Genomic DNA, 10,999 nt, shown 5'->3' on the forward strand with positions numbered 1-10,999 from the left:
GGACATATATACACTACCAAACGTAGGGTGGATAGCTAGTGGGAAGCAGCGGCATGGCACAGGGAGATCAGCTAGGTGGTTTGTGACCACCTAGAGGGGTCGGATAGGGAGGGTGGGAGGAAGGGAGATGCAAGAGATATGGGAACATATGCATATGTATAACTGATTCACTTTATTGTAAAGCAGAAACTAACACACCATTGTAAAGCAATTATACTCCAATAAAGATGTAAAAAAAAAGACCAAAAACTGGATGAGTTCATGGGTATACAAGGAACACTCACAGTATTTTGTATACTTTTGTGTATATTTAAAATTTGTGATAATTTTTTAAAAACAAGACGACACTGTAGAAAACAGTTTGGCAGTTTCTCAAAGGTTAAACGTAGAGCTACCATATGATCCAACAACTGTGCTACTACCTACACTGCAAATCTAAAAGAACTGAAAGCAGGGATTTGAACAAATATTTGTACACCAATGATCATAGCAGCATGATTCACAATAGCTACAAGGTGGAAACAACCCAAGTGTCAATCAACCAATGAATAACAAACTATGGTATATACACGCAGTGGGATTTATTAAGCCAAAAAAGGAATGGCATTTTGTTACATGCTATAAGATGGATGAACCTTGAAAACACTAGGTTTAGTGAAATAAGCCAGACATAGAAGGACAAATACTGTAGAAATGAATAACAAACTATGATATATACACACAGTGGGATTTATTAAGCCAAGAAAGGAATGGCATTTTGTTACATGCTATAACATGGATGAACCTTGAAAACACTAGGTTTAGTGAAATAAGCCAGGCATGGAAGGACAAATATTGTAGATTCCACTTACACGAGGTACCTAGCATAGGCAAATTCCTAGAGACAGAAAATAGAATAGAGGTTACTAAGGGCTGGTGGGAGGGAAAATGGGGTTGTTACTGTTTGATAGTCACAGAGTTTTTGTTGAGGATGATGAAAAAGTTTTGGCTATAGACAGTGGTGATGGTTACACAACACTCTGACTGTATTTAATGCCAATGAACTGCATATTTATAAATGGTTAAAATAAATATGATTTATGTATATTTTACCACAATTAAAAAAAGAGGAAAAAAAGGTAAATGCTATTTGCAAAGGACTCTGAGCATTTAGAAGAGAAAAATAAGCACATTCTAAGTAAATATATAATATTCAAATATTCACAACAACTACCAAGAGCTACAGCGGGATGTGGGGCATCTCAAATTTTAACTACATCAACTCAAAAAAAAGAGAAAATAAGAAAAAAACTTGTACTACAACAAAACGACAACAAGAACAATTAGAACAAACTGGTGTTCTTTGAGTTAAACAGTTTTAGAATTATCCTTTTCTAACAGAGTGGCTTCTATTTTATCTACATTGAGTTTATTTTGTATTTTTTTTTTACATGAAATTATATGAAGAGTAGAATCAGAACACCATCTTGTCTTTATAAATGATGAAAAGAAATTATCAATGGCCTCCTTAATGTCATGATCATAATCTCTTTATTCTAAGCATCTAACGGAATAATCAATTAGTATTACTAACAGAGAGACAAACATAATTGAATATCTCAGGGATAATATTTGAGCTTAAATACCTTGTTTGGTTAGCCAAATTATTCCAATTATTCTAATTTATATAACAACAATAACCACCATCATCACCACAACAAAACAGTAATCTCTGGAGTAGGTACTATTATTCTCCCAATCTGACAGAGGAGGAAAGCAAGGCACAGAGAGGTTTGTGAAAGATTTGAAAACACTGATGTAACAATGATAAAAATGGAATGCCTTACACTGTGTACCAAATTACTGTGTATTACATGATTTCATATGTATTTCATAATAATTCTGTGAGATAGAATCAGCATTATTTTATCCTATTTTACACAAGAGAAAATTGAGCGCAAATAAGATTAAGTCATATATGCAAGATCACAGAAGTAGAGGCAATTTCCTGGTGGTCCAGTGGTCAAGACACTGCACTTCCATTGCAGGGGGTAGGCGTTCAATCCCTGGTCCTGGTCGGGGAAGTAAGATCCCGCAAGCCACATGGTGTGGCCAAAAAAAGAATCATAGAAGTAGAAAGTTTTAGACCAATATTAGAACCCTGATGATCTAGTTACAAGTTAAGCTCTCTTTCAAACATACTCTGCTGCTTCTAGGGGTATTTCAATGAAGATGAATCCAACAGATTTGAACATATCTTATTCCAACTCACAGTAAAAGTAACCTGATAGTTTGGATGTAGTCAGGAATGGTATTCAAAATATTTACCCATTAATGCAGCATGGGCACCAAGGTATCAGAAGGAATGCCTGGTCACTTGGTATGGACACTGACAGTCTATAGGCTCACTGGCAACTGTGTACAGCTCAATTACTGTACCCCATTGCCGATGTCTACTACTTGCAAACTGAGTAACTGCTGCATAAATAGAGATACAGGTCTGAGAAAGAAGCACTTAGTAGCCTCCACATATTTGTCAATGTTTAGATGATACATGGGTTCTGATAAGCAACATTTTAAAGAGGAATATTGGAAAATTAAGAGAAAAACTGGCATAAATGTGCCTTGAGGAGTATAAACAAGACAGTGAAGAGCCCAGAAAATTTCATTGCAGACACACCTATAGATAGTTCATTAAAAATAAGAAAATTTATGGTAGCAAGGAGATGGGAAAGAAGGTAATGAAAAGTTTTGGAGTCACTCTGTTCTAAGGTGGTTCGAATTCTGTCCCCACTGCTTACCTGCTGTTTGACACTCAGAAAGTGTCAATGGCTGATTCTCAGTCCTCAGCTTATTTATCACCATAATTTGATTCAGAGGATTCCTCTTCTTGGGAATATTGATTTGGCTTCCTAGACTACAAACACATACTTCCTCTGACCTCAAAGACTGCCTTTACTCAGTCTCCCATGCTGGTTCCTCCTCATCTCCCTGACCTCTAAATATAGCGTGTCCTAGCCCTCGATCTATATTTCCATTTGTTCAGGCCAACAACTTGGAATCCTTCTTGACTCTTTATCTCAAACCCCACAGGCAATCCATCAGAAAATCCTGCAGGTTCTTACCTCAAAAGACATCCAGAAAGCAATGTTATAACTGTGCTCACTACTACCACCACACTAGTCAAAAGACCCCCATCATCTGTCATGAGTCTAGATGTTTCAAAATAGCCTACTAAACGGTATCCCTGTTCCTGTCTTTGCTCCCTAATGATACATTCTCAACACAGCTGACAGAGAAAGCCAGCTCAACTCTCCAAAAGCTTCCCTTCTCACTCTGAGTAAAAGCTCAAAGCCTAACCATGGCTTCACCTGACCTTAATCTCCTTAGCCTCTCTGACCTCTTCTGCTACTAAACACCTTGATATTTCAGCCCCCGACACACTCCTCGTTTTTCTCTGACACTCTAGGCACACTCCTACCTCCTTGGGCTATGCATTTATTCTTCTCTCTGCCTTAAATGTTCCTACCTCGAGTATTTGTAAATTCCTCATTAGATCTTTACTTAAGTGGCACGTTCTCAGTGAGGCCTTCTACTGCCACTCTATCTATACACACACACACACACACACACACACACGCACACACGCACACACACACACACCTTAGCTCTCATTCCCCCTTCATTTTCATCTTTGGCATTTATCACTAACATTCTACATGTTTAACATATTAATCTGCTTAATTTCCATCTTGCCCACAGGAATATAAACTGTATAAGGTCACGTATCCTTTTGCATTTCCTTCTTCATGCTATCTGCAGTGCCTAGAATAGCGCCTGGTACATAGTAGATGCATAATAAAGTGAGGTCTATCACAGCATCATGCCTCCATATACAATATTACAGTCTCTCCCACTCCACCCACAGTTCAAAAGCTCTATGAAGGTGTACATGTGTAACAATCCTGGTAGTTATACATACAGTGGTCACAGAAACAGCCCATGAGTTTAGGTGCTACAAGCTGAGGAAAGTAAAGCTGGATTCAATGAAAGTCTCCTGGAAACTCCAGATGAGATTGAGAGTTGGGCACAACTCACTCTCCAACAGGATTGTTATGTAGTCCTGATAACAGGAATAATAGAAACGAGTAGTACCATGTAAAGTTCATTAAGTCAAAACGTAATAGAATCCTGCCTTGGCTGAGGAAGAGAAAACAAAGGGGGAAAAAACCCCAACATGGTACTTGTAATATTTATTACAGAATAAAGAAAAAATATCATATTGAAAAAAATTACAGGGAGTATAAACTCCCAACAGCAGTCTACCAAACAAAAGTTCAGGAAACAGTTCTGGCATCTTCACTGAGATATCATGGACTTCATAAAAAAGCAACATAAAATCATAAGGCTAGAAGATGTTGAATTTGACAGAAATGGAAAGAAATACCAAGGCAACAGAGACACTGATCTCATAAGGAAGAAACTAAAGCTGCATTATCACGATCCAAATTAATATTGGAGATTGTAAAATGTAGACTTGATACTGAACAAAAGAGAAGGGAATATTTCTTGCTTATGGTACTAACCAGCATTCTTTGGACTCAGTAGCAAATAAACAAGTATTCCCATTTGTCAAGTAGAGAGTTATAGTATTTTCAAGTACCCTAATTAAGTTGTTCCTGTATTTCCAGACTGTGCAAAATCATGGGCTATGCTGACATGTGGGGACGTTTTGTTATCCACTAGGGAATAAGTGTAACAACACTTTACTGGTCTCAGAAACTTGGGGATTACTTTTTTCTCAGATGTTTTTCAAACGTTTCAACATCTTCAGTCTTTCTTCCTCTTCCATGGTTCCAACTCTCTCTATTTATTGATATATATATACATATATATGTATATATATATATAAGCTTCCCCCTTGTTTTCAAGGCCACGAATATTATCTGAATGTTCTTCAACGATGACACCCATTTTCTTCCATGCATTTCATCTTCAGTGTTAGTCCAAATATCTATAGCCAGATTTTAGCCCTCACTACTTTACAGAAACTTATTTCATGAAAGGCTCCAAATGTTTTTTCCTGCCAGGTACAACGCTTCTTAAAGCATTAAGTACCAATAACTAAAACCACCTCTTTAAATCACCTTGTTCATGAAAACATATCTTCCCTTGACATTAAGACCTTTCTATAATCTTTCTTCCTCTAGAAACTCATCCAGCTTTTCTGTATGTGTGCCTATTTCCTTAGGTATCTCTGTTTATCATATATGTATGTGTATGAATACATATGTATAATATGGATATATTTTTAATTGTAAAAGTATACATTTTATAACAGAACACAGTTTTGAAATTATTTTTTCTCAACAGAGAAAAATATTTTACTCAGTATATACTCCATATATGATCATATGTTTAGAAGCTACTAATCAGATTCTAAAGTATCTAGTACATATAACTTCAAGTAAAGGCATGAGTGAACCACTGCATGAGCAATGTATTGTACATTTTCAAATATATAATGGGCCCATGAAAATTCTGAGAGATCATCAGGAAGTTATGAATTCTAAAGTGTATAACTTCAAGTGCAAAATAAAAGGCAATTCAAATCACTATGCTGGGCACATGAAACTAATATAATATTGTATGTAAATTATAATTCAAAAATAAGATAACTGATCGAAAAAGGCAATTTAGTTGTATTATTTTAAAAAGAAACATAATTAACATAAGTTTTAAGCAAAGTATACAGGAAAGAGAGTTTACTAGTTCTTTAATAAGCTGATTAAAAACACTCATGACCTCTTGTCCTCCTTCTTTACCAGCATCTCTTAAAGGCCTCTTCTTTTCATGACATCTTTTCTAATTAATATGAAAGTAAGTTCCACATCCCCCAGAGTCCTACTCTGACTATAGAAGCAATTAATTTTCTATTCACTTAAGATTCTATAATGAAGTTTTACCCTTTGACAGAAAAAGTAATTTATTCACTCAAATGTTTATTCAGAAGTTGTTATATCCTTCATATTGGTAGCAGAGCCTGACTTAAAACGTGCCTGCAGAACTGAAAAAAAAATCACTTATTCACATAATCAAACATTAATTGGATTAAATACCAGGTGCTATGTTACACACTGCATACCAAAACCAAACTAAGCCAAACCAAAAGCGAACGAACAAACCAAACCCAAACAGATTAAGTTCCAGTCCCTAGTTTCTAGAAACCAACAACATAATCAATGTAACAATGGCGAGAAACCAGTTTGGATAGGTAGAAAGGAATTAGGTCATGGTAGTCTGCATAAGGGCAACATGAAGACAGCGACTTTGCCAATGCCTTTCAGTCAAAGGCCACCAGGAACCTGCCTGTAGATGAACAAAGTTAAGTTGATTTACTAGTTGCAACAAGAGACATGGCATGTAATAGGGAACTACGGGGGTATGTCTCTAAGAGGATGTTACAAATAGTTTATAGGGTTTGGGCTTGTGTAAGGTGATGTGGGTGGTCAAGGAAGCAAGGCTTTGCCTTTAATTAGACGCTGTAAGGAAATGGAGGTGATTCTATGATTGGATATCTTAAATCTTCTTATCTAGATGGCAGAAAGAATGTAGAGAGGCTAAAGCCATGATTAGTAAAGGTGCATAATCTGTCATATTAGTGAAGAGGAGGGATATCTGGTCATTTTGGGTGGTTTGGACAATGTTAGTATTTTTTACTGTATTGAGACATAATTACACAATGGTCACGTTTTTGTCGTGATCCATCATGATTGTGGAGTGGCCCTGTCTGAGGTGAGCATTCTGAGTTGTTTGTCATATTCAACATGAGAACATTACGGACTAGCTGCAAGCACTAGTACAGCATCTAGCACCTCCAAGGCCTAACTGTAGTGCCAAGCCAGCTCCTGGGTCTCAGTGGCTGCTCTTTTCTTTCTCAAATGAATGTAAACAGAGGCATAACAGGATACTACTTATGTTTTATAAGTTCACTCTGGCAGAAGTGATGTGAAAACTTCTAAAGTAATACAACATTAGTGGCAGTGAAGACCAGCTAGGGACTGTCATCTTAAACCAAAGTCAGCCATGATATTAGCTTTAGTCAGGGTTGTGGTGATGGGAATAGAGAGAATTGGACAGTTTCAAGAGCTGTTAAGGGAATGAGATTAAATGAACTTGTCAGAGGGTAGACTTGTGAATGGTAGGAAAAAAATCTAGATGACCCAGTTAGCTTTTAGGTTTCTGGATGAGGTTGCTGGAAGAAGAAAAGTAAAAAGAAAGAATAAAGGAGGGCTGGAGAGAAATTGAAGCTTAAGTTTGCACGCAAACATTCAATTAAACTTGTCTATTAGGCAATTAGATATATAGGACTGGGCTTTAAGGGAGAGACACGAGCTAAAGATACACATTTGGGAGTCATTAGAAAATACATGCTATTTGAATGGGAAGTAATGAGGATAATCTAGAGAGGAAAACAAGGGAAGAAATGTACAGAATTTCAATATTAAAGGAAAACCAAGATGGAACAAAAGGGCAAAAACGTTAAAAAGGTAAACAATAGAGAGTGGTATTCCATAATCCAAAGGAGGAAAGAATTTCATGAAGGACTAAGAGGTTAATAGGGTCTAGTCCTGCAGAGAAGTTGAGAAAATAAGGCACAAAAATATTCACATATGTATTTATAGGATAGGATAGAAAGATGGAAAAACAGCCTGTTTAAAGGCTGATGATAAAGACCCAGAAAATAGGGAGACATTGAAGAAATGGATGTGTGGCTGAATGGAAGCAGGTTCCTGAGGACCCAGACAGTGAAGATATTGAATACACACCCCCCGAGATTAGCCCTAATGAGCCAAAACACAGTCTCTTCCACCAAGGCAGAGGGAAATGAAGAGACTGTGAGCACAAATACACGTAATTTAAGAGATTATTTTAACTAAAGTAAGAGGGAAAGTCACCTACTGTAAATGGTGGGGAAAAGTTTAAGAGACCCATAAAAACTTGAAATAATAGTTAAGAAAAGTTGAGAAAATTTACTAGGGAAGTATGGAAAGCTTAGGAAGAATTGATGAGTCTGTTAAAGTGTGTTTTTTCCGAAATGGAGTAATGTCTGGCAGCGAAACATCTACAGTATTGTTAATGCAAGTGGGTAGGTGAATTGAGGAGATGAGGGAAATGGAAGCTTTTAGAGACAGCAAGATAGCCCACATGGGCTGAGATTTTTAAGGATAAAGGCATAACTTGGGTGGAGGAGATTGTGAACCTGATGCCAAAGTCTTCAAAGAGAAAATAATAGAATAAATTGGTGAATGACAGATGGCCACTTGGCATGAAACACAAGGGAAGAGGTAGTTTTACATTAAGGGTGGTACCTTTGGAAGTGACCCTGAGAAGTGAGTAAACTAGCAATTCTAAAGGAGTGGAGGAGTGAGTCATTAGTCTTTGTGGTGATCTTAAGGGTAAAAGTATTGGGTTGGCCAAAAAGTTCGTTCGGGCTTTTTCCCCATCTTACTGAAAATCCCGAACGAACTTTTTGGCCAACCCAATAAATTCCATTTATGAACAAAACGGGTATACAGAAGAGAAAGTCTGTTTTGGAAGAAGGGTTTCCGAGTGCACAGTGAATGAGTGTGAGAAAGCACAAAGAAGAGAAAGTGAGACAGAGGAAAGAGTACAGAAGAGCATAGAGACGAAGATACAAGAAAGGACAGGTGAATAGAGGTTCCTATATTCTTGGTGGCAAACACAGATAATAGAGATAAGGGAAACGTAGAATTAATTGGCTTGAAGATTTCCCACAGAACTTGGGGAAAAGTTGATTTGGTATGGGCATAAGCAAGTGTAAGTCCCAGGAAGAGCCCAAGGCCTGTTGACCTTAACGGCTAGTAGGAAAGCTTTTCAGGAGAACATTGTAGAGGTATAAAATCACCTTGGGATAAGAAGAGCTTGTTTTGTTGGTTTAATTACTAACTTACATTACCATGTGCTCAGTTCAAGAAGTTGAGTAGCTATACCTGTTAAGTCAGCTGGAAATTGTGAACTATGGCAACATTAACAGAATGAGTGAAGAACAACTAGGAGTCTGGTAAAGTCTCCCATTGTGTATTGATTCTCCAACATTTATGTACATAGGAACCACCTGTGGATCTTGTTTAAATGCAAATTCTGATTTATCAAGGCTGAAATCAATCCTACAGTTCTAAGAAGCTCACAGATGATGCCAATACTGGTTGTCCAGGGACCACACTTTGAGTAGATATGTCCCATAGAACTCAACTTTTAAAAAAGTGTATTATGTTAATTATATGGATAAAACACATGGTTAATAGAGAAGGGAAATTTTTGCTAGATTTAAAAGTATATAAAACTGAAGTGATAATGTCCTAGGATATTCTAATTGGCTGAAAGAGCTTGATTCCTTCATTCATTTATTACTTCAAGTGAAAGAATAAAAAAGAGTTCTTATTTAGCCATTTTTAATGAATGCCTAAAAATGAATTAATACCACTCAAGCTCATGAGATAGGCCTCCCATGTGTTCAAAATAACCTACATAAACTGACAGGTGAAGAAGCAAGAAAATTAATGTATGCCTAAACTGAATATCCATCATCATTACTATGTATTTCTCTCAAGGATTTTAAAATACATATACATTATGTTTAGCCTGAAGGAAATGTCTAGGTAAATCATTTCATGTCCTATTTTAGTAGGCAATTAAGAATGATGTTTTTATTTCAGAATATGAGAGTAAAAGTTGATAAAGGTGACTCAACGAAGCATCAGAAAACCACTCATACAGTATTGTACATTTTTTTTTTAGCACTTTCAGTCTCTCATTGCTGACACTATTGATTAAATGCAAATTGCTTCTAGGTAACCACATGATAACAGGAAATTTTTAAATTTATAGTCTGGAAATGATAGAATTCAATTTTCCTGCTTGATCAAAGCTATTTTAAGACACAGAAATAGGATGGCAAACAGTTAAGTAGATTATTCAGATAGATAAAAAAATTTTAATTAGCTAATAAAATGTCTACCCAAGGTGATTCATACTTTCAGTGGTCGAGTGTGTCACATGAACTCTGAAACATCATTAGACTTCATCTTCTCTAAGTAATTTTCTACCTGTAGAATTTCCCTCAAAAATTATAACAAAGAACATACCTTTGAATAAGTATATTTTGAAATAAGATATTTCGCTATTTTCTACTACATGTTATCCTTCAGTTTAATTTTAAAACTAAAACATTAACAATATAATCATAATTCCCTTTTCTTGAAACTATTTATAATAGTCCGTTATTAAGCTGATAACAGAATACCATAGAAAGCCAGTAAGAAATTTAACTTTCCCATTTATCAACAGTCAACTCTGAGAAATGTTGATGAAATTCTCTCTCCCCCTCAAGCAGCCTAAAAAAATAGAATTATTTCTCCTAGAAGAAGATTTTTTTGTTCTCCAAAAGTTCCAACCCCACGGCAGGTATTCCCTTGTATCTGTGGTAGTGTTGTATTTGTAAAAATCTAATAGATTTTGTAATTCATGAAATCAAATGCTTGAAAGATAAAGCAGACTGAATCTACACATGTGATCTTCCTATAGCTAAAATTATTTAACATTCAGAATACCTGTTTCTTTAGCCTGCCCACTGCAGAATATTCACTCTGCCTGTTAGAAATTCCTTCACAAACTATTGCCAATTATATACCAAAAATGGATGTTTATAAGTCGAAGTTGAAAAATCAAAGCCTTGATAATGTCCCTGAAGATGAAACAGCTCTTATTAAATTAATAAAAATCCCTATTGCAAAGGATGAAACTATAATGTCTCAGTAGGAAATAAAACCAGCAAACAATCTTTTATAAAAAAATGATGAGGGTTTCCCTGGTGGCGCAGTGGTTGAGAGTCCGCCTGCCGATGCAGGGGACACGGGTTCGTGCCCCGGTCTGGGAAGATCCCACATGCCGCGGAGCGGCTGGGCCCGTGAGCCATGGCCGCTGAGCCTGCGCGTCC

At 36.5% G+C, this 10,999-nt stretch overlaps 1 protein-coding gene across 14 annotated transcripts in view; it reads right to left on the reverse strand.

Moving 5' to 3' along the window:
• DMD (dystrophin) overlaps positions 1-10,999 on the reverse strand; it is a 2,398,628-nt gene that overhangs the window by 1,471,028 nt on the left and 916,601 nt on the right. The gene's annotated exons all lie outside the window — the stretch shown is intronic.

Source organism: Physeter macrocephalus, chromosome 21 (genome assembly GCF_002837175.3).
Source record: "Physeter macrocephalus isolate SW-GA chromosome 21, ASM283717v5, whole genome shotgun sequence".
Taxonomy (NCBI): Eukaryota; Metazoa; Chordata; class Mammalia; order Artiodactyla; family Physeteridae; genus Physeter; species Physeter macrocephalus.